General features: G+C 41.4%; 1 pseudogene; it reads left to right on the top strand.

Annotated features, from left to right (window-relative positions):
* The first annotated feature begins 16,525 nt into the window (after positions 1-16,525).
* LOC121023731 (ferritin light chain-like) lies at positions 16,526-17,196 on the top strand (annotated as a pseudogene).
* Positions 17,197-26,394: the final 9,198 nt, after the last annotated feature.

Raw genomic sequence — 26,394 nt, 5'->3', positions numbered from 1 at the left:
TTTTATTTTATTTTATTTTATTTTATTTTATTTTATTTTATTTTATTGAGAAGGGGGGAGAGAGAATGAGTGGGCAGGAGCAGAGAGAGAGAGGGTGAAAGAATCTTAAGCAAGCTCCACTCCCATGATGGAGCCCGACTTGGGACTCCATCTCATGACCGTGAGATCATGACCTGAGCTGAAATCAAGAATGCAACGCTTAACCAACTGAGCCATCCAGGTGCTTCAAAATAAATGGATTTTAAAAATACACTGGTTTAGGTGCACCTGGGTAGTTCAGTCGGTTGAACATCTGACTCTTGATTTTGGCTCAGGTCATGATCCCAGGGTTGTGGGATCAAGCCCTGTGTTGGGCTCTGCACTGAGCATGGAGGCTGCTTAAGATTCTCTCTCCCTCTGCCTTTCTCCCCCGCTGGTGCGCTCTCTCTCTCTCTCTCTCTCTCTCTCTCTCTCTCTCTTTCAAGACAAAAATAAAAATAAATGCACTAGTATAAGATTAAATTTCTGCTTTCTATCTATTAAAAAGACAATGTTTTCTTGGATTGTTTGTCTGCCCTTGATAAGAAAATGTAAATAAAGTTATTTTCTCTTTGCCCAGGAAAACCAGTTTCTATGTTTGTGTCACAGAAATAACTAAGTTTCCTTGTCATTTACATCATAATGAACTCTCATAGCAGATTGTTAACAATGTCCATTTCCAAGGTTTTTTATTTTTATTTTTTGTCATCTATAGTTATTGTTCTGATGCTCTTGCAAAATAAGTTTAACTTTCAAGGAGAGTCATAAGAAGGGCTTTTGACAAATACAGGTTTTTTATATCTTTAAGATCATGAGACTAAAATAGGTAAGAATTTCCAGCACTAAAAAGCTGCATTCAAACTGAACAAGAATTAGTAACATGGGACTAAATATTTGAGGAAGATGCTTATAATTTTGTGACTCTTGTTTGAAACATTGCTGGTTCTCTAATGTTTGCTCTTGCAGATTAAGGACATTTTCTCTTATCTATGACTTATATAAATATGATAAAATATTCATTTATGAATGAATTGAAGCTTTTTAACTTTCCTCTCTACCTGAACCCTCTAGTATTCAGAAAAGTCTCAGTGAGTTTTCTTTCTTCCATGGCAATCGTGGTTATTGGCATAAGTTCAATAAGAATTTGTTCTTGTTAAAGGACACCATTGGAAACATTGGTTATTTTACCAAGGCTTTGACTGGAATGTCATATTTGAGACACATGCATAGACCCAGATAGGACCAAACAGCTTTAAGGAATTAAGATTGACCTTATGGAACCAATAAAGCCCCCTGGAATGTTGGCCTGATACCTTGCTTACAAGAGTTTGTGGCACCCTTACCGGGTGAATAAAGATTGTCACTTCCTGGCAGGTGCAGGAATCTCAGGATATTTTGGGGACCTCAAGAAGAGGAATTCGCCCAAATCTGCAAATATTTGTAGGCATGTCTCATAGCAAGTACTTGGCTTAGCTTCTGGCCTAGAGGGGCTACTAAGAGTTCTACTTATGAAAAGTTCTAGCAAAGCATATTTTAACATCTATATGACCAGTTACTATTCTTGTTGAACTGATGTAAATAATTAGGCCAGGTTTGTTAAATTTGGACTTGTTTTGCAAATGAATTAGTCTTGATTTGGCTGTCTCTGGAAATAAGGGTGATTATAAAAAGAAAAATCTTCCTTCCTTCCTTCCTTCCTTCTTTCTTTCTTTCTTTCTTTCTTTCTTTCTTTCTTTCTTTCTCTCTCTCTCTCTCTCTCTCTCTCTCTCTCTCTCTCTCTCTCTCTTTCTTTCTTTCTTTCTTTCTTTCTTTCTTTTTCTTTCTTTCTTTCTTCCTTTTCTTTCTCTTCATGCCCAGTGCAGAGTCCAAGATGGGGCTTGAACTCACGAACCTGAGATCAAGATCTGAGCTGAAATAAAGAGTTGGATGCCTAACTGACTGAGCCATACAGGTGGCTGAACCAAAATTATGTTTCAATAACACACCTTTGCAAATGCTAAATTCTAGTTCTGATTGTCTTTGAATGTTTGTTGTTTGCCTAAACTAGACAACTTGAAGTCAACTTCAGAGAAATTGCCACAATGGCTCATGTATAAATAACCTTTGTGCTTGTTATTCTGTGGAATAACAGGACCCCATGGGCATATGATTATTTGAGCAGCTGGAAAATGGGATGAATTCCCCAACAACTGTATAATTCAACTATCACCTTGACCAATTCTATGTGTCTGGGATGACAAAATCACTCCTTAAAAGCCAGAGTATAGCCCACACCATGGGGTTCCCAACTATGACTTGTGGTGATAACAGACAGCCCCACTTACCCTATAATTGGATTAGATGATACACTTAGGAATGTCCTCATCTCCTGAGACAAATCATCTCCCAACTGCCAGTGATTCCTTGTAATTAGGATATTGTTAAGGCTAAACCTCAAAGGGAGAGGGCTTCTTCTTTTTTTTTTTTTTTCTTAAAGGCTTATTTATTTTTGAGAGAGAGAGAGAAAGAAAGAGAGAGAGAGGGAGGGTTAGAGGGGGGGCGGGTAGAAGATCTGAAGCAGCAAGCCTGATGCGGGGCTCAAACTCATGAACCACAAGATCATGACCTGAGCCGAAGTCGGCTACTCAACTGACTGAGCCACTCATGCGCCCCAAAGAGAGAGGGCTTCTTGATGGTTTTATCCCTTAGCCATATTTGTCCTAGGAGCCATTTCTATTGATGTAAAATTGCAAATAGAGGCTTTAGCCAAGCATATAGCAGCCATCTTTATCCAGACCCAACTCATAGTCATCCACAAATTCAGAAGGTGGCCCTCCAAAACCACACGGCCCCTAATATCCTGACTGCAGCTCAAGGAGGCCCAGAATCAGATGGCTGGCTCCTAACAGGGCCCAATGGCTGTGTGACTCTAACCTGTGGCCGTGACTCCCTCCAGGCTGGATAGGCCTCTCTACTCTGGGTTTTTCCTGGATGCATAGATGCATGATTAAAACCATTACCAACCCAGCCAACCTTCCAAATTTAAACAATGATGGACACATTCTGTGTTTCATTGTATGACCACCTAACATTCCACCTTTATTTACTTTTGAGAACTGGAGGGTGTCATTTAGCACATGGAAGCTTTTAATAAGTACATGGTCTGGGGCGCCTGGGTGGCGCAGTCGGTTAAGCGGCCGACTTCAGCCGGGTCACGATCTCGCGGTCCGGGAGTTCGAGCCCCGCGTCAGGCTCTGGGCTGATGGCTCGGAGCCTGGAGCCTGTTTCCGATTCTGTGTCTCCCTCTCTCTCTGCCCCTCCCCCGTTCATGCTCTGTCTCTCTCTGTCCCAAAAATAAATAAAAAAAAGTTGGAAAAAAAATTAAAAAAAAAATAAGTACATGGTCAAAGCCCTAAATGACACTCAAAATAGCATTTACCTATTAAATGCTGAAGTAACACAAATGTGGAAAACAGTTTTACAAAATGGAACAGCATTAGATGTTTTAGCTGCTGCGCAAGGCAGAACTTGTGCTCTCATAAAAACAGAATGCTGTGTATACATTCCAGATTACCACAAAAGTATTTCTGGGTTTCTAACTGACATGAATACTTCAACTGGCACTTTAACTGATCCCTCTCTTTCCTTTAATGATTGGTTAAATTCCTGGACCGGAGGAAGATTTTTGTTAACGATCAAAGGACTCTTATTTGAGCTTCTTTTTCTTTTTGTTATTCTAATCATGTTTTGCTGTTTACCCCCACATCTATCCACCTGATGCCAAGACTCCTTCACTGCCATAACTCCAAGTCAACAGATGATCCTTTCCACTCAGGAAGATCCATATTTCCTGCCTTTTGTAGAAGTCGCCAACTGACCAATGTTGACCCATAGGTAGGAACGTCTCTACACCCCTATTCAGCAGGAAGAAGTTACAGAAGATGAGACCTTCCACCCTCAGCAACTTAAAGATTTAAGTGTCAAAATTGTTCAGGGGGGAATGATGTGGAGAACAAAGGCAAAAGAAAAAGAAAAAGAAATTAAACTTCCTTACAACTTACAAGCCATTGCCAAGTACTTGAGACAGGCAGAGTGATCTTCCTCTGGGAGCTTAGCTGCCTCAATGTTCACCGTCTGTTAGAGGCAAAAGGCAACTCTAGCTTGACATTAGCCCAATCTCCAGGATCCTGTAAAAAATCCCTTTGGAAACTTCCTTTATCTCTACCCACCCCACTCCCCAAGATATATGTTATCGATCATCCCCCAAACATATGGCCCACTGATACACCTGAAGGGTCTCATGACTAAGAGTTTACTAGACAGTAGTAAATGACCCCTCAAGGTCTTAGAAACCTTTCTTCCAAATTCTTTAGAGACTTATACTATCCCTAACCCTCTCCCAGTCACTCCTCACGATCCCAGTGCAGCTCTTTCTGCCCACAACTTCTGTTCTCCATGCTTTAATAAAACCACCCTTTTTGCACTAAAGATGTCTCAAGAGTTCCTTCTTGACTGTTTGCTCCCAGACCCCAACATTTCACATCAATAGCCACCTCAGGTTTATAATCTGGTAGTTTAGCAAGCTCAACAGAGAGTAAATTCATCTTGTCCAGTAAATTCCAGAAAAGTGAAGAGGATGCCTCTTACTAGTGAGACGAGGCCATATGCCCATCCTTGAACCATCACTGTGACTCTTACATCCCATTTGAACTACATTTTTGAGAGTTATGTTTGGTAGTTTCCAAAGTATCTGTGGGATGATATTATCATGGAAGAAGGATATGGTATACACCACCACCTGTCTATCAAATAACTGTGTCCTTTTTTTCCCTTGCTAACAGAATGCAAATTCTATTCAGCAGCAATGTGAAGGGAAGGACAGCCCTTTGCTCAGCCTCAGATGAACCGTAATTGGTCTAACCCAAACACCAGAATCCTATTTCTTTTGTAGTTTCTGGTTTATGGGTCTGCATGTGACGAGGCTCTAGCCAATGAGATTCTAAGGGACAGTCTGCTGGAAGGCTCTTGGGAGGGTTTTCCTCCCTAAGAAAATGGTATTGTCATGTGAGGGCGGGAAGTTCTAAAGCTATGGCAGCCATCTTGAAACAGATCCACAGAAAAACTAACCTGTCAATTTGTATTGAGAGGCTGAATTATCCTCCGATAGTGCTCCCTTTTGAGACTCCCTTTAAAAAAAAAAACAAAACAAAACACATTGTACTAAAGTGCACATAACATTAAATTCACCATTTAAACCATTTTATTATTTATTTATTTATTTATTTAAATTAAAAAAATTTCTTTACATTTATTTATTTTTGAGAAACAGAGTGAGACAAAGCGTGAGTGGGGGAGGAGCAGAGAGAGAAGGAGACATAGAATCTGAAGCAGGCTCCAGGCTCTGAGCAAGCGGTCAGCACAGAGCCCGATGCGGGGCTCAAACCCACAAACTGTGAGATCATGACCTGAGCCGAAGTCAGACGCTCAACCGACTGAGCCACCCAGGCGCCCCACCATTTAAACCATTTTAAAGCCCATAATTCAGTGGTATTTGGTACACTCACAGTGTATGAAACCATCCTTACAATCTAGTTCCAGAATATTTTCATCACCCCAAAAGGAAACCCTCGTACCTGTCGAGCATTCACTCCCAATTCTGGCAATTCAGAGTTTGCCTTTGGCAACCACTGCTCTATTTTCTGTCTCTCTGCGTTTGCCTATTCTCAGTATTTCATATAAATGGAATCGTATAATATGTGGCCTTTTCTGTCTGGCTTCTTTCATTTAGCATAATGTTTTCAAGATTCATCCATGTTGTAACGTATCGATTCTTCATTCTTTTTGAAGGCTGAACAATTTTTCATTGTACGGATATACCACATTTTATTTATCCGTTCACCAGAGACGGACTTTCAGGTTGTTTCCACCTTTTTGGTTATCATGAATAGGGCTTCTGTGAACCATTCATATACACGCTTTTGTTTGGACGTGTTCACTTCTGAGGATATGCCTAGGAGTGGAATTTCTAGTGATATGGTACTACCATATTTAATTATTGAGGAATTGCCAAACTGGCTTCTACAGTGGCTGCACCATTTTATATTCCCACCAGCACCGTAGGAGGGTTCCAAGTTCTCCATATCCGCACCAACACTGGACTATTTTCTATTTTTATGATTACAGCCATCTTGGTGTGAAGAAGTATCTCATTTTGGTTTTGATTTGTATTTACCTAAGGACATTGAGCATCATTTCATGTGTTGTTTGGCCATTTGTATATCTTCTTTGGAGAAATGTCTATTCGAGTCCTTTGTCCATTTTTTAATTGGGTATTTTCTTTTTTGTGGTTGAGTTATAAGAATTCTTTAAACATTATGAATACTAGATTCATCAGATACACGATTTGTAAATATTTTCTGCTATTCTATTGTCTGTTCGCCTTCTTGAAAATGTTTTTTTTTATTTTTTAAAAAAATCGATGAAGTTTAATTTGTCTTTTCTTTTGTTGCTTGTGCCTTTGGTATCATACGTAAGAAACCATTGCCAAGTGCAAGGGCATGATGATTACCCTGTATGTTTTATTCCAAGAGTTTGATAGCTTTAGCTTTCGTATTTAGGTCACTGATCCGTTTTGAGTTAATTTTTTGCATGTAATGTGAGGAAAGGTCCAAATTCATTATTTTGCATGTGGAAATCCAGTAGTCTCAGCACCATTTGTTGAAGAGACAATTCTCTCCCCACCGACTCTCCTTGGCACCCTTGTCAAAAATCCATTGACCTATAGTTATACAGGTTTCCTTCTGGACTCTCCATTTTATTTCATTGCTCTGTCTGTCTTTCCATATGCCAATACTATACTGCTTTGATTACTGTCATTTTTGTTAAGTTTTGAAATTGGAAAGTATGAATTCTATAACTCTGTTCTTGTTTTTCAGTATTGTATGGGCTCTTGGGGGGCCCCTTGAGATCCCACCTGAATTTTAGGATGGGTGTATGTATCTCTGCTTAAACCCCTGATGTTGAGGGTGACCCACTCCCCCCCTTCTCTTCTGCAGGTCACAGACAGTAGGTATAACAACAGGTGTTCTAGGAGTGGTCTGCTTGTCGCAGGCCTCATCTAGAGTCAGAAGCAAACAGGAAAAGCAATAGGTCCAAGGAATTGTCCTGATAGCAACCATTTAGTGTGGAGAAATCTTGCTTAGCCAGCTGCTGTGGAATTCAGTTGATCCTATTAGAGACACAGTACTTTTAAAAAAAAAAATTTTTTTTTTAAGTTTATTTATTTTTGGGACAGAGAGAGACAGAGCATGAATGGGGGAGGGTCACAGAGAGAAGGAGACACAGAATCTGAAACAGGCTCCAGGCTCCGAGCTGTCAGCACAGAGCCTGACGCGGGGCTCGAACTCACGGACTGCGAGATCATGACCTGAGCCGAAGTCGGACGCTCAACCAACCGACTGAGCCACCCAGGCGCCCCAAGACACAGTACTTTTTGCATCCAATGTTTTTTTACTCAACATTATGTGTGTAAAATTCTTCCATGTTATTGTGTAGAGCAGTATTTTGTTCTTGTTCGTTGCTTTGTAGTTTTAGAAGTAGAGCAGCAATTATTTATCCATCCCACTGTTGATGGCAATTAGCATGGTTTCTATTTTAGAACTATTCAAATAAAACTCCTATTTGCACTCACATGCACATCTCTTGGTGGACATATGCACTTATTTATTTTTATTAAAAATTTTTTTAATGTTTTTATTTATTTTCGAGACAGAGAGAGACAGAGCATGAGCTGGGGAGGGGCAGAGAGAGAGGGAGACGCAGAATCTGAAGCAGGCTCCAGGCTCTGAGCCATCAACACAGAGCCTGACGCGGGGCTCAAACTCACGGAGTGTGAGATCATGACCTGAGCCCAAACCAAGAATTGGTTACTTAAGGACTGAGCCACCCAGGCACCCCTCCTTGTGCTTTTTTTTTTCCTTTTCATTTCTCTGATGCAAAACCCATTTAAAAATATTTATTAGCCCACTTGAATATCATTTTTTTTTTTTCGGTGCAAAAAGGTGTTTTTATTAAAGCACAGGGACAGGACCTGTGAGCAAAAAGAACTGCCTGAATATCTTTTTTTTTTTTTTTTTAATTAACTTGTTCAAGTGTTTCGCCCATTTTTAGTGGGTTGTTGGTCTTCTCAGTGACTAGTCACATGCAGCAAAGTATCTTCATGGTCAGTGTCGCTTCGTAGAGTCCATCCACCTATCTCTTCACTAGACTTCTGTGCTGCCAATTTTCCATTCATGTTTCTCTCAAGTCCTTGAAATCCATTATTAAATCTTCACAAATCAGTGTAGATCTGCACCTCTGGAGAGCTCCATTTTTGGAAGAAAATGAGCCACCAAGTGCACACTTCTCAAGGTTCTGTCTCCTGGGAGTTTTTCCTTCACCACTGTCTCTCAGGGTCAACCCTGAGTGGGGCTATAGTGCTGCAGGGTGCATATTCAGACAGTGCCAACATTATATTTTATTCTTAAAAATTTTATCTATCTATCTATCTATCTATCTATCTATCTATCTATCTATCTAGTGTGTGTGTGGGAGAGAGAGAGAGAGAGAGAGAGAGAGAGAGAGAGAGAATGCAAGCACAAGCAGGGGAGGGGCAGAGAGAGAGAGAGGGAGAGAGAGAATCCCAAGCAGGCTCTGCACTGTCAGCACAGAGCCCAACATGAGGCTTGATCTTGGGAACTGTGAGATCATGACCCGAGCCAAAATAGAGTCAGACACTTAACTGACGGAGCCACCCAGGTGGCCTGCCAACATTTTATGCCAAATAACTTGTAAACCAGGCCCAAAGATTTTCCTTCTCAGTTTGCTGCTCACAGGAATATCCTATGAGGCTGTAGGGACAATTTGAGAGAGAAGACCCAATATATGAGAGTAGGTGCTATGGGAATCTGGGAAGGCAGGCACATCCAGCTGCCAGACTTGGACCAGAAAAAATAGCCAGTACAGATACCTATGGAAGGCTACTGCCTCTGCATCTGGTGCTGGGCTGGGTGTTCCTGTTGGTCAAGAGGCCAGGGGTTGGAAAGAAGAGCTGGGCAAGCTGATCTCCACCAGCATCTTTAACCGAAACCCAGTGCCTGCTTTATCACTTCTGCCTTCCCTGATTCTCAAAATTGTCTCTTTAGGCCAACTCTAACCAGGACCACATAGGAAAGGGGATTTGGGGACATGTCGTTCTATTTTAGCCAAACACACAGCACAAAGTTACTTACACCCATCCAATGAGTTCGTAATTTCAGAAATTATATATTTGTCTATTTGACCTTTTTTGGTAATAGATTCTGACTCTCTGGAAATTCGATTACATCTTTTCATCCATTTTCTCTTATTTTCCTGTACTTTCTTAAACATATTCATGATAAAGTCCATGTCTGCCTACTGGGATATTTGAATTATCCGTGAGTCTACTTCTCATTTCTTTTTGAATATTGGTCATATTTTCCTGCCTCCTTGCATGTCTCGTGAATGTTAACTATGTTTTGGACATTTGATATAAAAGAACAATTATCTTTTTTTAAAAATAGGCTTTACTTTTTGGAGCAATTTTAGGTTCACAGAGAAACTGAGAGGAAGTTACAGTGATTTCCCACATAATTATTGCCCCATTCCTCCGTTTCCCCATTATCAATATCACCCATCAGTGTGGCACATTTGTTACAACTGATTACCTACATTGACACATCATTATCACCCAAAGTCCATAATTTATATTAGAGTTCACTCTCGGTGTTGTACATGTTATGGGTTTAGGCAAATGTATAATAACATATATCCACCATTAAGGTATCATACTTAGTAAGTAAATACATTGGTCTAAAAATCTTCTGTCCTTGACCTATTCACTCCTCTCTCCCCTTTAACCCCTGGCAACCACTGATATTTTTATGGTCTCCAAAGCTTTGACTTTTCCAGAATGTCATATGGTTGGAATCATACAGTATGTAACTTTTAGATTGGCTTCTTTCACTTAGCAATATGCATTTAAGGTTCCTCTATGTCTTTTCAAGGCTTGATGGCTCATTTCTTTTTAGGGATGAATAATATTGCATTTTCTGGATGCACCACCGTTTATTTATCTGTTCACTGACTGAAGGATATCTTGCTTGCTTCCAAGTTTTGGCAATTACGAATAAAGGTCCTATAAACATCGTTTTGAAGGGTTTTTTTGTTTGTTTGAACATGCTTTCAATTCCTTTGGATAAATACCAAGCACATAATTCCTGGATCATATGGCAAAAGTATGTTTAGATTTGCAAGAAACTGCCAAGCTATCTTCCAAAGTAGTCGTACCATTTTGCATTCCCACCAGCAATGAATGAGAGTTCCTGTTACTCCACATCCTTGTCAGCATTTGGTGTTGTCATTTTCCTGGATTTTTGCCATTTTAACAGGTGTGTGGTGGTGTCTTGTTGTTTTCATTTGCATTGCCCTGATAACACATGATGTGAAGCATCTTTTCATGTGTTTATTTGACAACTGTAAATCTTCTTTGGTATCTATTAAAGTCTTTGACCCTACTATAGATTGGATGTTTGTATCCCCTCAAAATTCATATGTTGAAATCCTAATCCCCAATGTGATGGCATTAGGAGGTGGGACCTTTGGGATGTGATTAAGTCATAAGAACAGAGCCCTCATGAATGGAATTAGTGCCTTCATAAAAAGGACTCCAGATACTCCCCTCGCCCCTTTCACCACATAAGGCTACATTGAGAAGATGGCTATTGATGAACTAAGAATTAAGCCTTTACCAGAGGGGCTTGCCTGACTATGCTTACACCCTGATCTTAGCCTTCTAGCCTCCAGAACTGTTAAGAAATAAATTCTGTTGTTTATAAGTTACCCAGTCTGTTATAGCAGCCCAAATGGACTAAGATAGGCTCTTATTTTAATCAGGTTGTTTGTTTTCTTATTGTTGAGTTTTAAGAGTTCTTTGTATATGTTAGGTAACAATCCTTTGTTAAATATGTATTTTGCAAATACTTTTATTCTCAGTCTGTGGCTTGTCTTTTCATTCTCTTGACAGTACTTTCACAGAGAAGAAATTTTTAATTAAAAATTTTTTTATTTTCTCTTTTTAAGTAATCTCTACACCCAATGAAAAAATTTAATGTTAATGATGTCCAGCTTTTTAATTCTTTCTTTCATGGATTGTGCCTTTGGTGTTAAATATAAAAAGTCATTGCCAAAATGAAGGTCATCTAAATTTTCTCCTGTGTTATCTTTTAAGAGTTTTATAGTTTTGCATTTTACATTTAGGTCTGTGATCAGTTTTGAGTTAATGTTTGTGAAGAGTGTAAAGTCTATGTCTGGATTTATTTTTTTGTATGTGAATTTCCAGTTGTTCCAGCACCGTTTATTGATAAGACTGTCTTCTATCCATTGTGTTGCCTTTGCCTCTTTGTCAAAGATGAATTGACTACATTTATGTGGTCTATCTCTGGGCTCTCTATTTTGTTCTATTGATCTAGTTGTCTACTCTTTCACCAGTACTACACTGTCTTGACTAGTGTAGCTGTCTAGTGAGTCTTGAAGTTGGATAGTGTCAATCCTCCAACTTTGTTTTCTTTCAATATTGTGTTGGCTATCATGGGTATATTGCTTCCCCATATAAATTTAGAATCAGTTTGTTGCTATGCATAAAATAACTTGCTGGGTTTTGATTGGGATTGTATTGAATCTATAGATCAAATTGGGAAAAATTTAACATCTTGATAATATTGATTCTTCATATCCATGAACATGGACTATCTCTCCATTTATTTAGTTCTTTGATGTCTTTCATCAGCTTTGTAGTTCTCCTCCTATAGATTTTTTTCCAATTATTTTATTGTGGTAAAACACAGATAACATAAAATTTATCATCTTAACTATTTTTTAAATGCTTGTTTATTTTTGGAAGAGAGAAAGAGGAGAGGGAGACAGAAAAAACACAAATGGGGGTGAGGTAGAGAGAGAGGTGGACAGAGGATCCAAAGCTGGTTCCACGCTGACAGCAGAGAGCCTGATGCAGGGCTCAACTCAGGAACTGTGAGATCATGAGCTGAACTGAAGTTAGACACTCAACTGACTGAATCACCCAGACGCCCATTATCTTAACTATTTTTAAGTATACAGTTCAGTGGTATTGAATCCATTAAATTCATGTTGTGCAATCATCAACACCATTCATGTCTATAACCCTTTCACCTTGTAAAACTCAAACTCCATACCTATTAAACAATTACTCCCTATTTTCCCACACCCCTAGTCCCTGTCAACCACCATTCTACTTTCTGTCTCTGAATTTAACTACCCTAAGTACCTAATATAAGTGGAATCATACAGTACTTGTATTTTTGTGATTGGCTTATTTTGTAGCATCTATCAGGATTTCCTTCCTTTAAACACTGAGTAGACGTTAATTAGACCTAGTGTGGTGATCATTTCTAATGCATACAAATATCAAATCATGTTGTACATATGGCACTAATATGTTATATGTTAATTATACCTCAATTAAAAACATTTTTAAATGTTTTATTTATTTTTGACAGAGAGAGAGAGAGAGAAAGAGAAAGTACAAGTGGGGAGGGACAGAGAGGGAAATAGAAGATCTGGAACAGGCTCTGTGCTGACAGCAACAAGCCCAATGTGGGGCTTGAACTCACAAACTGTGAGATCATGACCTGAGCCAAAGTTGGACGCTCAACTGACTGAGCCACCCAGACGCCCTTAAAAAACATTTTTAATAGAGTTCCTATTTTTAAAAATTTTTTTAATGTTTATTTATTTTTGAGATAGAGCAAGAGAGCACAAGCTGGGGAGGGGCAGAGAGAGAGAGTGAGAGAGAGAATCCTAAGCAGGCTCGTGCTGTTAGCAGAGAGCTCAGTGTGGGGCTTGAACTCATGTGAGATCATGACCTGAGCTGAAGTCAGACACTTAACCCACTGAGCCACCCAGGTGACCCACCCCCCCCAATTTTTTTTTAATTTTTAAAAAATGTTTTTATTTATTTTTGAAAGAGAGAGAGAGACAGAGCATGAGTAGGGAAGGAACGGAGAGAGAGAAGGAGACACAGAATCTGAAGCAGGCTCCAGGCTCTAAGCTGTCAGCATAGAGCCCAATATGGGGCTCGAACCCACAAACTGTGAGATCATGACCTGAGCTGAAGTCGGATGCTTAACTGACTGCGCCACCCAGGTGCCCAAAAAAAAAAAACAAAAAACATTTTTTAAAAAGACCAAATAATATATCCCACTGTATGCATATACCACATTTTGCTTATTCATTCATCTGTCAGTGGACACTTGGATTGCTTCCACATTTTAGATATTGCAAATGATATGGCTATGAACATGGGTGTGCAAATATCTCATCAAGACCCTGCTTTCGATTCTTTTGGGTCTACACCCAGAAATGGAATTGCTGGATCATATAATAATTCTGTATTTAATTTTTTGAGGAAATGTCATACTATTTTCCACCACTGCTGCACCATTTTTATTCCCACCAACAGTTCTAATTTCTCCACATCCATGCCAACACTTGGATATGTGATAGAGTACCTTAATTTGATGTGATAGATTACATTGATTTTTGAATATTGAACCAGTCTTGCATATCTGGGATAAATCCTATTCAGTGGTGCTTTATAATTCTTTTTGTGGGGCGCCTGGGTGGCGCAGTCGGTTAAGCGTCCGACTTCAGCCAGGTCACGATCTCGTGGTCCGTGAGTTCGAGCCCCGCGTCGGGCTCTGGGCTGATGGCTCGGAGCCTGGAGGCTGTTTCCGATTCTGTGTCTCCCTCTCTCTCTGTCCCTCCCCCGTTCATGCTCTGTCTCTCTCTGTCCCAAAAATAAATAAAAACGTTGAAAAAAAAATTAAAAAAAAATAATAATTCTTTTTGTAAATTGTTCAATTTGATTTGCTAATATTTTGTTGAGAATTTTTGCATCTATATTCCCAAGAGATATTGGTCTGTAGTTTTCTTTTCCTGCAACATCTTTGGTTTTGGTATTAAAAAAATGCTGACTTCATAGAATGAGTTAGGAAATATTCCCTCTGCTTCTATCCTCTGAAAGAGATTGTAGAGAATTGGTATCATTTCTTCCTTTAGTTTGTTAGAAGTCACCAGTGAACCCATCTCAGCCTGCTACTTTCTGTTTTGGAAAGTTATTAGTTACTGATTCAATATCTTTAGTAGATAAGTCCTATTCAGATGATGTATTTCTTCTTGTGTGAGTTTTAGTGCATTGTGTCTTTCAAGGAATTGGTCCATTTCCTATAGGTTATCAAATTTGTGGCCATAGAGGTGATTATAGTTTTCCTTTATTATTCTTTTAATGTGCATGAGATCTGTAGTGATGTCTCCTCTTTCACATCTGATATTATAATTTCTGTCGTCTCTTTTTTTTTTTTTTTCTTAATCTGGCTGGAGGCTTATCAATTTCATTGATCTTTTTAAAGAATAAGTTTTTGGTTTCATTGGTTGATTCCTAATTTCTGTTTCCTAATTTAAATTTGATTGATTTCTAATTTCAATTTCATTGATTTCTGCTCTAATTCTTATTGTTTATTTTCTTCTGCTTACTTTGGATTTAATTTGCCCTTGTTTACTAATTTCCTAAAACGGAAACTTAGAATACTGATTTTAGACCTTTCTTCTTTTCTAATATATGTATTCGATGTTCTAAATTTCCATCTAAGTACTATTTTTGCTGCATTCCACAAATTTTGATAAGTTGTGCTTTCATTTTCAGTTAGTTTAAAATATTTTTTAAAATTTCTGAGATATTTTCCTTGACCAATATGTTATTTAGAGTGTATTAATTTCCATGTATTTTGCAATTGATTTTTTGTTATTAATTTCTAGTTTAATTTAATTGTGGTCTGAGAGTGGACATATGATTTCTATTCTTTAAAAAATTTTTTTAATGTTTATTTATTTTCGAGATAGAGAGAGAGATAGAGCATGAGAAGGGGAGGGGCAGAGAGAGACAGAGAGGGAGATGCAGAATCCAAAGCAGGCTCCAGGCTCTGAGCTGTCAGCACAGAATCTGACTTGGGCTTGAACCCACAGACCATGAGATCATGGTGTGAGCTGAAGTTGGACGCTCAACGGACTGAAAACCCAGGTGCCCAATTCTTTTTTTTTTTTTTAAGTTTATTTATTTATTTTGAGAGAGAGTGAGAGTGAGAGAGAGAGAAAGTTGGGGAGGGGCAGAGATAGAGGGAGAGAGAATCCCAAACAGGGTACATGCTGTCAGTGTATAGCCCTATGTGGGCTTGTAATCATGACCATGAGGTCATGACCTGAGCCTAAATCAAGAGTCGGTTGCTCAACTGACTGAGCCACCCAGGTGCCCCTGATTTCTGTTCTTTTAAATTTGTTAGGTGCATTTGATGGCTCAGAATATGGTCTATTCTGCTGAAAATTCCATGTGAGCTTGATAAGAATGTGTATTCTGCTTTTAGATGAAGTAGTCTATAGATGTCAATTATATCCAGTTGATTGATGGTGTTGTTTAGTTAATCTATGTCCTTACTGATCTTCTGCCTTCTGGATCTGTCCATTTTTTGAGAAAAATGTGTTGAAGTCTCCAGCTAAAACAGTGGATTTATCCATTTCTCTTTGCAGTTCAATTAGTTTTTGCCTTGTATATTTCGAAGCTCTGTTATTAGGTGCATACACATTAAGGACTGTTATGTCCTCTTGGAGAACTGACTCCTTTATCATTATGTAATGTCCCTCTTTATTTCTGATAAGTTTTCTTGTTTTGAAGTCTGCTCTGTCTAAAATTAATATAGCTACTACTACTTTCTTTTGATGATATATAGTATATACCATGGTATACCTTTCCTTTCCCCACCCATTCACTTCTTTTTCAACGTTTATTTATTTTTGGGACAGAGAGAGACAGAGCATGAACGGGGGAGGGGCAGAGAGAGAGGGAGACACAGAATCGGAAACAGGCTCCAGGCTCTGAGCCATCAGCCCAGAGCCTGACGTGGGGCTCGAACTCACGGACCGCGAGATCGTGACCTGGCTGAAGTCGGACGCTCAACCGACTGCGCCACCCAGGCGTCCCCCCATTCACTTCTTTTTTAAGTTTATTTATTTATTTTGAGTGAGAGAGTGAGCACAAGCAAGGGAGGGGCAGAGAGGGAGAGAGATAGAGCAGGGGCTTGAATCCATTGTGTGTGTGTGTGTGTGTGTGTGTGTGTGTGTGTATTAATAGACTGTTACTATTATCTTTTTGGACAAACTTATTAAGACTAAGAAAACTAGGCAGAATGCCTGGCAGTCCTGCAGATCTGTCTCTTGCTTTAACAGTGTTTTGATGGAACAGACCAAGGGATGTCCCTTCTACCAGCCTCCAACCACCCTCCAATCTTTTTTCCAGTCACAACCTTCAGAGCCATCTTCTTGGCCACCCTCTGCCTCCGGGACCAGCCAACACACTATTTTGAGCTTAGCTCCTTATTACTGATTAACCGTGAGCTCCCAGATTCATCAGAATTATTCCCCTGAGGTGGAAGCCACCTCAACTGCCTGGTCAACATGCACCTGAAGGCCTCCTGCACCTACCTCTCTCTGGGCTTCTATGTTGATCATAACAGTGTGGCTCTGCAAGGAGTTGGTCACTTCTTCCGCAAGTTGGCTGAGGAGAAGCATGAGGGTGCTGAGCCTCTCTTGAAGATGCAAGGTGGCCATGCCCTCTTTTGAGACATGCAGAAACTGTCCCAAGATAAACCCTGGATGACATGGAAGCTGCCATGGTTCTGAGAAGAACCTGAATCAGGCCCTTTTATATCTACATGCCCTGGGTTCTTCCTGTGCAGACTCCCATCTCTGTGACTTCCTGGAGAAACACTTCCTAGATGAGGATGTGAAACTCATCAAGATGGTGACCATCTGACTCACATCTGCAGGCTGGCTGGTCCCCAGGCTGGGTTGGACCAGTATCTCTTCAAAAGGCTCACCCTAAATCATGACTAGGAGCCTCTGAAGCCCAGCATCCTTTGAGGGCCCTCTCTGGCATCCCCCTGGTGACAAGGCTTGTACCTGAGCCTCTCCCTGCAACCACTAGGCAGCTTTTTCACCACCCTGGCACCCTCTCCCAAGCCATGGACCACATGGAAACAATAAATCTTTTTGAAGAAAAGAAAGAAAGAAAGAAAGAAAGAAAGAAAGAAAGAAAGAACTTTTTTATTTTACTTTCACTTATTCTTTCTTTGATATTCTTCCTTGATGTAGATTCAAATGTTTGACCTATATTAGTTTCCTTCTTTCTGAAGAACTATTTTTTAACATTTCTTAAAAGAAATGGTAGGTTTGCTGGCAAAAAATTCTCTCAATTTTTGTTTGAGGAAGTTTTTATTTCTCCTTCACGTTTGAAGGATAATTTCACCGAGTGCAGAATTCTAGGTTGGTTATTTTTCTTCTGTCCATGCTTTATTTTTTTAATTTTCATTTTTATTTTTAAAAATGAAATTTATTGTCAGATTGGTTTCCATACAACACCCAGTACTCATTCCAACAGGTGCCCTCCTCAATGCCCATCACCCACCCTCCCCTCCCTCCCAACCCCCATCATCCCTCAGGTTATTCTCAGTTTGTTTGTTTGTTTTTTTGTTTTTTTTTTCAACGTTTATTTATTTTTGGGACAGAGAGAGACAGAGCATGAACGGGGGAGGGGCAGAGAGAGAGGGAGACACAGAATCAGAAACAGGCTCCAGGCTCTGAGCCATCAGCCCAGAGCCCGACGTGGGGCTTGAACTCCCGGACTGCGAGATAGTGACCTGGCTGAAGTCGGACGCCCAACCGACTGCGCCACCCAGGCGCCCCTATTCTCAGTTTTTAAGAATCTCTTATGGTTTGAGTCTCTCCCTCTCTAACTTTTTTTTTCCTTCCCCTCCCCCATGGTCTTCTGTTATGTTTCTCAGGATCCACATAAGAGTGAAAACATATGGTATCTGTCTTTCTCTGTATGACTTATTTCACTTAGCATAATGCTCTCCAGTTGCATCCATGTGGCTACATCCTCAAAAAATTAAAAATAGATCTACCCTATGACCCAGCAATAGCACTGCTAGGAATTTACCCAAGGGATACAGGAGTGCTGATGCATAAGGGCACTTGTACCCCAATGTTTATAGCAGCACTTTCAACAATAGCCAAATTATGGAGAGAGCCTAAATGTCCGTCAACTGATGAATGGATAAAGAAATTGTGGTTTATATACGCAATGGAATACTACTTGGCAATGAGAAAGAATGAAATATGTCCGTGCTTTAAATATCTCACTCTTCTCTCTTTTCTTGTTTGTAAGGTTTCCCAGGAGAGTTGGATGTAATTCTTATCTTTGTTCCTCTATAAATAAGGTGTTTTTCTTTCCCCTCTGGCTTATTTCAGAGTTTTTTCTTTATTTTTGATTTTCTGTAGTGTGAATGTGATATGCCTGGGTATAGGTTTTTGTTTTTGCATTTATCCTGCATAGTGTTCTCTGAACTTCATGGATTTGTGGCTTGGCATCTGTTATTAATTTGAGGGAAATTCTCAGTCATTGTTGTTTTATATATTTCTTATGTTCCTTTCTCTCTTTCTTCTCCTTCTGTTTTCCCATTATGTGTATGTTACACTTTTTATAGCTGTCCAACAGTCTTTGGATATTTTATTTTGATATTTTCCATCTTTGTTCTCTTTGCTTTTCAGTTTTGGAGGTTTCTCTTGATGTGTCCTGAAGCCTGAGAGTCTTTCCTCAAGTGTGTCAAGTCTACTGATAAACCTACCAAAGGCATTCTTCATTTCTGTTACAGGGTTTTTGAGCTCTGGCATTTCTTTCAGTTCTTTTGTAGGATTTCCATCTATCCTTAGATTGCCCATCTGTTCTTTCATGCTGTCTGCTCTGTCCAGTAGTGGATATAATTATTGCATATTAATCACAGTTGCTTTAAATTCCTGGTCTGATAATTCCAACATCCTGATGCTTGCCTTGTCTTTTCAAACAGTGTTTTGTTTTGTTTTGCCTTTTAGTATGCCTTGTAATTTTTTCTTGATATACTGGGGATAAAGAATTGTTGTAGATCAGCCAGTAGTAATGTGGTGGTAATGTGGGGAGGAGGAAGCATGCCATATTCCCATGATGACGTCTCAGTCTTTTAGTGAGTCTTTACCTCTGGGCTATGAACTTCACATGTGTCTTCTCGGTTGTTGTGCGTGCGCGCGCGCAAGTGTGTGTTTTCTCTCCTCCCTTAGGTGGGACAGTGTGGCTACAACTATCTGGAGTTGGGTATTTTCCTTTCCCCAGGCCAGTTAGGCTCTGATAAAACCCCAGCCGGTTAGGGTCTGGTTAAATAGGTTCTCTCGAAGGCAGATCTTGTTAAGAAGGACAGAATACTTGGCATATTTCAAAATGGTTACTCTTCCCCTTCCCTGGCCAGAAGCCTAAGGGAATTTTTCTCTGATGCTGTGAAAACCGGGTCGAGCTCCTGGAGATAAAACTGACAAAAGTGTCAGGGCCCCCTTATGACTGAGTCTCCCTAGAGATTTTAACTCTCAGATCTGTCCACACTGAGCCCCCAGCAATTGTCACCTACAGTTCAGGTTTCCCTACCCCAGCGCTGCTTCCCATGGAAGTTTTGGGTTGTGGGTTTCTGCTCTGGTAGGTTTGGATTCTCTGTATTCACGTGTCTGTTTCTCCAATTTGCGAGGTCACTTCTGGGGACTCACTGCACATGTCCCTGTCACTCTGAGACCCTCTATCACTTGCTGTGACCACCCTTCTCTTTTTTTTTAATTAAAAAAATTTTTAATGTTAATTTTTTAAGAGAGGGAGATAGAGACAGAGCGTGAGCAAGGGAGGGGCAAAGAGAGAGAGGCAGAGAGACACAGAATCTGAAGCAGGCTCCAGGCTCTGAACTGTGAGCACAGAGCCCAAGGTGGGGATCAAACCCACAAACCTCGAGATCATGACCTGAGCCGAAGTCGGACGCTTGATCACCTGAGCCACCCAGGCACCCTGTGACCTCCCTTCTCTTACAGACCTAAGAAGAATTGTTCATTTTTCAGGTAGTTCACCTGCTTACTGGTTATGATAGGTAACTTCCAAACTTCTTACGTACTGGGCCCAAAGTTGGGCCCATCTGACTTTTATGGAGATGATTTTTATCTCCCACCAGAGAATGTTCTATCTGTACTCTTTTAGGCTCATGCACTAAGAAACTGCTCACATCTATCTAGTAGGGATGGAGCCAGACTGGGGATGAGACCCAGTTTTACCAAAACTCTACCTAACTTTGTTTCGTCTTCATTTCCCAGACATGTTCCTTCCTCAGTTCTGGAAGCCCTCTGTCTCAGCCTATGAGTAGTGGGAGATTTTCTGAATTTTGGAGGTTTTGAGCTTAACTCTCCTGCGTCCTACCCCACATACCTTCAAAATCTGGCAAATATCCTTTGTTCCAGGCAGGCCCTCTTTCTCGAATGGGACTCGGTTTTCTAAACATGATGAGGCTGCAGAAGATTTCACTCTGTCTTTTACTTAGGAGCTTCCAGGAGCCCGCAGCTCCTCATGGCCACCAGCAACTCCACTGGTTTCTCATTCTCCTGGTTGGGTCCCTTTGCCTGAGCTAAGCTTTTGTGGCCAGAATTGGCAATGGCCCCAGGGAAGACTATGTGAGCAGTGATCCTCAGCTCATTGAGGAAGGAGACTCTTTTCTGTCTTTGAAATTTTTGTTCATTTCATTCATTCATAGCATTGCATTTATAGCCCTCTGCTCTCTTGAAAAAGATGGTTCTTGCAACTTCTCTGGGTTCCCCCCCCCCTTCTAATTCTTGCAGTGGGAGCAGTGACCTGCTGAAAACTCTGTATCTTGGTTGGGAGTGGAGCCTTTTGATCTTTTTAAAAATTCTAGTAAATTCATCTTTTTAAAAAAATGTCATCACTCTACGACCCAGAAATTGCACTACTAGGTATTTATCCAAGGGATATAGGTGTGTTGTTTTGAAGGGGCACACGTGGGGGTGCCCGGGTGGTTCAGTAGGTTAAGCGTCTGACTTCAGCTCAGGTCATGATCTCACGGTTTGGGGGTTCGAGTCCCGTGTCGGGCTCTGTGCTGCTAACTCAGAGCCTGGAGCCTGCTTCGGATTCTGTGTCTCCCTCTCTCTCTGCCCCTCCTCTGCTTGTGCTCTGTCTCTGTGTCTGTGTCTGTCTCTCTATCAAAAATAAATAAAAACATCGTGCTCACTTTGGCAGCACATATACTAAAAATAAATGAAAACATTAAAAAAAAGAAGGGGCACATGCACCCCAATGTTTATAGCAGCACTATTGACAACAGCCAAAGTATGGAAAGAGCCCAGATGTCCATCGACGGATGAATGGATAAAGAAGATGAGGCATATATATATATATATATATATATAGTATGGAGTATTACTCGGCAATAGAGTATTACTCAGCAATAAAAAAAAAATGAAATCTTGCCATTTGCAACTACGTGGATGGAACTAGAGGGTATTATGCTGAACAAAATTAGACAAAGAAAGACAAATATGAGATGACTTCATTCATATGTGGAATTTAAGATACAAAACAGACGAACATAAGGGAAGGGCCGCAAAAATAATATAAAAACAAGGAGCAAAACATAAGAGACTCTTAAATACAGAGAGCAAACTGAAGGTTCCTGGAGGGGTTATGGGTGGGGGGGATGGGCTAAATGGGTGAGGGGCATTAAGGAAGACACTTGGGATGAGCACTGGGTGTTATACATGGGGAATTAATCACTGGAATCTGCTGAAATCATTATTATACTATATGCTAACTAACTTGGATGTAAATAAATAAATAAATAAAATTTTAAATAAAAAAAAATGTCATCAAACATTTTCTCCAATCCATTTTTATATTTCTCTTTTTGAAATGTTTATGTCTGGATATTTTTACTTCTACTTCTATCCTCTGTATCTTATGTTTTTCTTTTTCTTTTTTTAAGTTTTATTTATTTAAGTAATCTCTATGCCCAGTGGAGCTCGGACTCATGACCCCGTGATCAAGAGTCACACGCTCTTTGGACCGAGCCAGCCAGGCGCCCCATGTATCTTATGTTTTTCTTTTATGTTTTCTATTTTTTTTGTTTTTTGCTTCTTCCTTCTGGAAAGTTACTCAATTTGATCACCCAGTTCACTAATGTTTTCTTTAGCTGTATTCATTCCATTTATCCCATCTACCTGGACTGGTCAGAATTTCTGGTTTTAAAGGGCTACTAACGAATAATCTGACTCTTACATTTGTTCATTCGTTCATTCGTTCGTTCATTCACTCATTCATATGTTCATTAAATCCTTACATTGTGTCACGTTGGGCTCTAGGCCTGAGGAATTTAATCACCATCTATAAAAGGGGAATTGTGATTTTAAACCTCCAGCTCAGACCCATGTGGGCAACAGCCTACTTAACATCAGAGGCATCTCAAGTTCAACATGTACAAAATTCAACCAGGGGTCTTCCCCTAATCAGGATTCTCTTGGAGGCAAGTGGTGTAAGTCTTTAAAACCCTGCATACTTGGGCCTACCTCACACCATACCTCATCCGTCTGTCTGTCTTTCTTTCTTTCTTTCTTTCCTTCTTTGTTTCTTCTTGTTTTAAAGATTTTGGTTTTAAGTAATCTCTACACCCAGCGTGGTGCTCGAACTCATAAGCCCGAGATCAAGAGTCACACGCTTTTTACCAACTGAACCAACGAGGTGCCCCACCACTCCTTTGTTCTTTTTTTTTTTTTTTTTTTAGTTTGTTTGTTTATTTATTTACTTAGAGAGTGCTTGCATGCACACTTGGGGGAGGGGGGAGGGGCAGAAAGAGAGGAAGAATGAGAGAATCCCAGGCAGGCTCCGCACTGTTAGTGCAAGGCTCGATGCAGGGCTCGAACCCACCAAGCATGAGATCATGACCTGAGCTGAAGTCAGATGCTTAACGAACTGAGCCACCCAGATGCCCCCTCCCCGCCCCAACTACTTCCTTCTTGAGTCTGTTCCCTTTGCACATGCTAGAATGCCAGGAGTGGTCTTCCCCAACCGCACTCACCTGATCCATGCCTGCCCTGCCTTCAGATCCCTCCAGTGCGCTGGCTTTCGCAGGTGAGCTTTTTTCTGACCACCTAGACCCACTGCTAGACTTTTTCAGAGCTTGACAAACTCCTCCTTGAGTTCAGTCCAGAGATCTTCCCATTGCTCTCAAGACCTTGGAGGTGTCCACAGGCAGCCCTTCCCTGCCTCCCTTGGAATCCTGCCAGGACTGCCTTCAACTCCTGAGATCCTTCCCTTCTGGAACAATCCCGCTACTCTGCTTCTATTAATCCAGCCTTCCAAACTCAGTGGCCTGCTGATTCTCCCACAGCAGTGAGGAAAAACAAACAAACAAAACAAACGTACACCCTCTGCCCCTGAAAAAATGTTTTAAAAACCAGTTTGAGTTGGGTTTTCTGTCATTTACCACCAAAAGTTTTCCAACTCATACAAAGAGACCGGATTAATGAAACATTAAGCAACCACTGGAATGCTCCGTGTTGGATGACAGGTTACAGAAAAGGGACAGAGGAATCCCAAATGTCCAGCTTTGACACACTGGAAGAGTCTACGGCCATACACCCTGAACGCGCCCCATTTCGTCTGACACCCTGAAAGAAGGACAGGAATGCCGGCCTTGGTAGTCAATTACTCTCTGTTCCCCCTTTCTGCCTGTGGCCAAATCAAGGAGTTGGGCCATTGTGGGACTTGACCTTAGTAGGGTGGAGAAGTAGGGGGAAGCCTCACATCCTTACATGTTCATGTTCCAGATCAGGAAGAGTAGGACATTGGGACCATCTTGGAGACATCCCTACAACCAGAAGCTGGAGGCCCGGCCGCAGGCCAGCATCTGAGGCTGGTTCTGAGGACCTTCTATGCTTCTATCCCGGCAGTGCTGGGGTGGCAGGGACTCAGGTCACTTGTGCCGTGGCTCGTAGAATTATCCTTCCTTTGGATAGGGGCAGGTATGTTGTCCTGTATTTCCTCATTGATCACATCGCCCTAATGACTCGTACAGCCTGGGCATTAAGAGTGCTTCATTGGACCAGGTCCTCCAGAAGCCGAACCAGAAATCCCAGGGTCTTGGCCAGGGTTTTTATCAGGGAGTCAACCTTGGTGGCAATATTTGGAACAGATAGTCAAGAAACAAGAGCGAATGAAAGAAAAAAAGGAAAAAAAAAAAGAAAAAAGAATGTGTTTGAGAATAGACTGTGTGGCGTGGGGAGAGTGCAAGAAATTTGGAAAGTTCCAGAATTAACACCATAGAGCGATACCATTTATTTCAACCTTACGCCCGGGAAAGTCATTGATTTATGGTGTTTATGGACATAAGCAGTGAAAGTATCAGAAGCAGTTTGGGAATAAGCAGGCCATAGGAAGCGTTAGCTTGGGGAGGGTGTGAGGGGAAGGGAGGAGGAAGGCTTGTGGAGGAGATCAACCGTCTCTGATATTTTATTTCTGAGCAAACATGTCAAAATGTTTAGATTTGTAAAAGCTGAGAGGTACGGGTATGTATATGGATGAATATAATAGCTTCCCCCCGTATGTCTGAAATATTTTATAATAAAAAAAAGTGTTTTAATTTTTATTTTAAATTTTGAAAAAGATTTTTTAAATTTAGTTTTGGGGGGGGGAGGGAGAGTCAGAGCATGAGTAAGGGAGGAGCAGAGACAGGGAGACACAGAATCCGAAACAGGCTCCAGGCTCTGAGCTGTCGGCACAGAGCCTGATGCCGGACTTGAACCCACAAACCATGAGATCATGACCTGAGCGGAAGTTGGATGCTTAACCGGCTGAGCCACCCAGGGGCCCCATTAAAAAAAGGGGTTTTAAGTGTCAGGGATTTAGGGACTGGCAGGTCGGGGGTTAAGACTTCCTTACACCAATACCAGCTGTGTTTCTGGATGAATTACTTCTTTCCCATCTGTGACTGTCCCTCTTGGGATGTCACATCCTACTCACCTGCACACTCGATTAAGTTAACACTGGGGAACAGCTTGCCGGTTTTCTCTTCTCTAAAAACAAACGGGAAAAAACCCACAAATGTTGGCTGCTTCATTTTCAAGTTGAAGTGCTGGGGTTGAACTTCCTCCCCTCCTTCCCCCCCCCCCCCAAACACATACCTACAAAGTCGGAAGTTTTAGTTTATACCGGGAGATAATCTTTACGTTTATGTTTGCAATTCCTTCGGGAATTTACAAGGGATGATTCATTTTTGATCTTTTTGTTGTTGTTTGTTTATTTTTGAGGGGGGGGGGGAGACGGGAACTGAAGCGGGCTCTGCGCTGACAGCAGAGAGCCCAATGCAGGATTCAAACTTACTTGAACCCTTGAGATCATGGCCTGAGCTGAAGTGGGACGCTCAACCGCCTGAGCCACCCAGGCACCCCTATTTTTTTTTTTTATCGTCTTTCTTTTTAAAGTTGATGTATTTAGTTATTTATTTATGAGAGAGAGAGCACGAGCAGGGGAGGGGCAGAGAGAGAGAAGGAGAGACAGAACCCCCAGCAGGCTCCACGCCCAGCACCAGCACGGAGCCTGATGAGGAGGCCGATCTCAGGAACCAAGGGATCATGACCTGAGCCTAAATCAAGAGTCAGATGCTTAACGTACTGAGCCACCCAGGCGCTCCTTATATATTTACTCATTTTTTAAAGTAATCGCAACGCTCCACGTGGGGCTTGAACTCAGGAAACACCCTCCAGCCCCCAGCAAGTATCATTTGCCCTACAGCCAAGGCACCCCGGAGTGATTCAATTTACAAACTACATTTACACCCCTTTGACACCCACAGGCTCCTTGTTCTTTGAAAGAGTTCAGGTCTACCTTTCGGAGAATGTGGCCAGTCCAGTCCCTCCGTTCTGGTCAGCAGCCGGGGCTCTTCCTTCCACGGGACCGCCCAAGGAACCACTGAGGCATGGGGGATGGAGGGCCCCCACGCGCCCTGGGTGGCCCTGGCCCTTGTAGGCTAGGACCAGCCACCCTATGGAGACACAACATGGTGGACCAAGGATCTGAGTCAGAGAACTGCAGGGGAGAGGCGAGGAGCAAACATGAGGTGTTCTGGGTTTGATACCGGCCCCAAAGTTTCCAGCTCGCCACCTGTTAATTAAGCAAGGAGGCCACTAAGCTGAGGTGGCTTTAACGGCGCAGGGCCTGCCTCAGCAAACCCAAACCCAAGCCTGTAAGTCCCTCAAAAAGCAAACCTGGGGGCACCTGGGTGGCGCAGTCGGTTAAGCGTCCGACTTCAGCCAGGTCACGATCTCGCGGTCCGTGAGTTCGAGCCCGGCGTC

This window comes from Herpailurus yagouaroundi, unplaced genomic scaffold, assembly GCF_014898765.1.
Source record: "Herpailurus yagouaroundi ecotype Mexico unplaced genomic scaffold, PumYag 569, whole genome shotgun sequence".
In the NCBI taxonomy this organism is placed as follows: Eukaryota; Metazoa; Chordata; class Mammalia; order Carnivora; family Felidae; genus Herpailurus; species Herpailurus yagouaroundi.
This window is presented reverse-complemented; position numbering and strand designations above follow the sequence as displayed.